Source organism: Solanum dulcamara, chromosome 1 (assembly GCF_947179165.1).
Source record: "Solanum dulcamara chromosome 1, daSolDulc1.2, whole genome shotgun sequence".
Classification (NCBI taxonomy): domain Eukaryota; kingdom Viridiplantae; phylum Streptophyta; class Magnoliopsida; order Solanales; family Solanaceae; genus Solanum; species Solanum dulcamara.
In genome coordinates, this window is record NC_077237.1 from 62,849,871 (window position 1) to 62,854,211 (window position 4,341).

The 4,341-nt window shown below is 39.0% G+C and overlaps 1 pseudogene; it reads right to left on the reverse strand.

The window, feature by feature from the left end:
• Nucleotides 1-3,936: 3,936 nt before the first annotated feature.
• On the reverse strand, nucleotides 3,937-4,056 carry LOC129905000 (5S ribosomal RNA; annotated as a pseudogene).
• Between the last annotated feature and the right edge of the window lie 285 nt (nucleotides 4,057-4,341).

Here is a 4,341-nt window from a genome sequence, read left to right on the forward strand (position 1 = left end):
TATGGGAAACTATCTTTCCTTTCTCTTGATATGTACTTGGTATGAAAATGAGATTATAATGCCATAGTTGTTCACTGAGCCCCAGAATGGGCCGGGTACGAGATATGTATATAATAACCACCTGAAGGAAAGCACAGACTAGATAGAGTTTACTCTGTTTATTTTTTTTGGCATGTCTTAGTTGTAAGTTAAATATGATGTGAGCTCTAGAGTAACTGCATTCTTAACATCTCCTATTTACTATTGAATATTGAACTCTGATAGCAGTTGAACTATTTCCCTGGAAACTTCTATATGTTAAAAAGGTACCAAATGTACATGCTCCAAGTCTTAAGGACTATACGAGACTAAGTGTTTTTGATTCCATAAATGATTTGGCCCTATGTTAATACATGTCTAGGGTCCCCGAGATTACTTTTAAGGCAGACCATAATGGCATTTAGAGGACACTCGAGACGACTACACCGTTATTCAGTTCCTCAAATAATAGATTAACTTTCTTATTCTATTGAGTCTCCAATAATGATTTAAATTGCATATAGTTGCTCACTACTCTACTCGTGTATATTGTAGCACTTCTTTCACCGTGTCCCGAGCCGAGAATAGTAATCGTGCATAATTCACTGCATTGTCCACTGAGCCCCTCACTAGAGGGTCGGGATACGTATGTATATATATATATATAATGATATATTGTAATAAGGTGGTAATGGCACTGGGTTATGATGATCTTACAAGTGTATCCACCGGACCCCTAATAGTGCTGGCTATATGATATAATTTGAACTTGCATGTTTTTATGATTCACAGAGTACAGGTACAGAAGCTTCTTTTATGATGTACTGGATTCCCTACTTCTCCGCTTCAAATATGTTTCTAGTTATGCTATGTTATGTTTTACATACTCAGTACATATATTGTACTGACCCTCTTTTCTCGGAGGGCTGCGTTTTATGCTCGCAGGTAAAGATACAGGTTTTGGAGTTCGTCAGCCTAGAATTCCGCTCAGCTCAGCGGGAGGAGGCTCCATTGTATCGGAGCCTAGGTTTTGATACTGACCATTAATGTATAAAATTGTTTTGTCTATTTAGGGGTACGGCGGGTCCCTGTCCCGCCACATGTTGTCGTTAATATTTTTAGAGGTCTGCAGATATGTATATGTGGGTTGAGTATATCAGTTTGATTCAGTTGGGTCTACATGATGTATGGTATATGTTATTATGTTATGGCAGCCTTGTCAGCTTGCATGCCCTTTCATGTTACGACACAAACGAAAAGGGCTACAGGTTTATGAAAATGTTATTGCCCAATGGGGCTCTGTTATATGATATTGTTTTATTTACAGTCCAATTTGACCACAGCTGATAGTTAGGTATACGGGGGGTCCAGGTCGGACCCCAGCCACGGCCTACAGTGTTGGGTTGTAACAAAAATGGTATCAGAGCAGTTTGTCCTTGGATTGTCTGCAGACCGTGTCTAGTAGAATCTTGTGTATCGATGTGTTGCGTGCCACCTCTATAAACAGGAGGCTACAGTACATTTAGGATTTTGCCTTTCTTTTACATCTGAGATCGTCCTATAGATCCGAGTTATTGGAAAATTCCTTCTACTAACCTTGGATCTTAACAGAAGGACGACATCAACAAAAGGAAGTAAGTGACGACATGGGATGTTATGAAGCACGTAGGTAAGTAAAGTAAAGGCCCAAAAGATATCTGTTGGGTAAGGTATTGACATGTGATTTAAATGTAAAGTTGAAACCTAAAAGAAAAGCAGACAGAAAGTGCAATAGATGCAGTTTGAAGTTGGACATACGAGGCAAGTCCATTACTTTCATACTATTGTTAACGTTGAAAGCCCTGTATGGCTACGATATGAGATGATATTGAAAGCCCTGTGTGGCTGTGATATAATATGAATATATATATGTGTTGGCCCTATGAGGCATTGTTGGTATTTTCTGCGTGCAGGTTTGGGATAAGTAAGAAATATAGAGGAAACTCTACCAAAATTTTCCCAGGACAAGAAAAAGGAATGAACATAGCTTTATAAAATGTCCTGGAAGTGGATACCAAGTACCCCTATTGTGTTTAATTAAAGTTGTAGGACGTACTCTTCATGTCATCGACAAGGGGCACCATTCCTACTCGGAGAGTTTTATTTCAGAGTAACAGAAGCCTATCTGAGCAGGAAAGTTCAGAGCACGGTATCTCCAGCCATATTTGTGTTGTAGGAAAGGAAAGAAAAACTCCTGGTAAAGGGTAAAATGTCCAGCAATTGAGTTCACTTTTCTTGAAAAGTACCAAGCCCCAACTCATAGTTAAAAATTGAATAAGTTGTTCATAACTTGAGGATTAACCTGGAAGGGAACCAGGGAAGCCAAACATTAAGAAGTATTATGATGTTTAAAGGACTCTAGTTTTCTTTTAACGGTGGTTGAAAAGTGTTTTGTGATAACATTTTATTAATTTTCCACCGACTAATTGGAGAAAGAAATTATAATAAAAGCGCCCCAAAGAGATGTCATGAACTGAATATGAGTATGAATTTAAAGGTATGGTATAGCAGTACGGGGACAAAGTGAGACCGCTACTAAGGCGCACTTGGTAGAGGCTAACTAAGTTAAAAGCCTGCGTTGAGTACGCAACAAGAGTATGGAGCTGAAGATATAAAGAAATGACGCGGGTACACAACGTCGCCTTGAAAATAGTGGAACCCTTAAGGGACGAGGATGGCAAACTTAAGGAATAATTGGTGTAACCTACATTCACCCCAAGGAATAAAAGGTGCAGCTTCCATTCATCTCAGGAAACAAAGGATATAGGTTGGGAAAGCCACTACTCCAAGAGAACATGGGACAATGAATCCCGGAATATAAATGTTGTCTAGTTAAAAGAAAATTGAGAACGGCTACAAGTGTATATTAAATTTTTATAAAGACAAGTAGAATGTGGCCTCGGACGAGTAGTCTCATGGGTCCCATTACTTAAGTACAGAGTAATAGATGAGGTGTCATAATATGTATGAAGAAGTTCTTGTCGTTTCATAATTTAGCCAAAATTCCGTACACAGATAACCAGGTTGTAAAATATACAGGAAGACGGGGACCTGATGCAGTACCAAGTAGATTGGAGAAAGAGATTGGACAAAATTGAGACTAGACATAGAGACATAAAGCAAGGTACAAGCAGATGAAAGTACAAGTACCCTCTAAATGGGGGAAGTTAATGAGAAAATGGCGAAAGTAGGAGGAGGAAATTGATGTGGCAATATATTTGAGATGGATGTCTAAACTTCAATAAAATATTTTGCCAGACCAAGTTAGAAAGGTCCGGAAGCCACCAATAATTGGATGGAAGCTAGAATGCTACATAAGGAAGCATTAAGAAGGTTGTGATGAGACCTTGAACAACATAACACTACAAGGCGGCTGCGTATAAAACAGAAGAGTATAACCAGGAAAATATATCGAATAACTCAAGAGACATTACGAAGGATAATGACAGTATGCTAGACCAAATGCCAAAATGTTGGCTATAGAGTTAGTCGCAAATGATGTTGCGATAGATAAATAACCAAAGAAAAAGGAATAGAAAGCCTCTTGTGGTAGAAAATGAGAAGAACTCAGAGTGAATAGGGGGAAAAAAAGAAGTACGACAAAGGATGACGAGTGGGACAATGCTAAGATATCTCTTAGGTTAAGTTGAAAACCTTCTCATATCCTTGTAAAGGTAAAGAATGACACGAAGATGTGTCAAGAGGATTACAAGCAGGGGTAAGGAAAATTTTGAAATGGTTTAAATAAGATGGACAAGACTAGCTGGTTGCAAGATAACAGAGGAAATGACAAGGCAAAACATAAAGACTCGCGAGACAATGCTAAGATAAATTTTAGGCTAAGTTGAGTGCCCCGCACATTATTGCAAGGATTACCAAGAAACGCGACATGAGGACTTCCCAAAAAGGTCACCCATCCCAGTACTTCTCTCGCCCCAACACGCTTAACTTCGAAATTCTGATGGAACTTAATGCGTTAGTGCTGGTATGATCACGCGAGATGGAAGAATCTGAACTAGTGACGGGCGAATGATATGAGATTATGTACCCAGAGTATTATAAGATACGTTAAGGCAATTGTAATAAGGTCTTAAGGAAAACCAATAGGATTAATTAATAACCAACTGATGGCGCACTTGAATGCCATAATTCTTCGACATAGTACTAGTTAATGATAGGCAAATAACCGAATGGCTATATGGGCCAGTGGGCGAGGGAATTTCGACACCACTTGGCAACCAACTCTAAGGATTGAAAAGCAAAACCCAAAAGGTAAGGGTACCA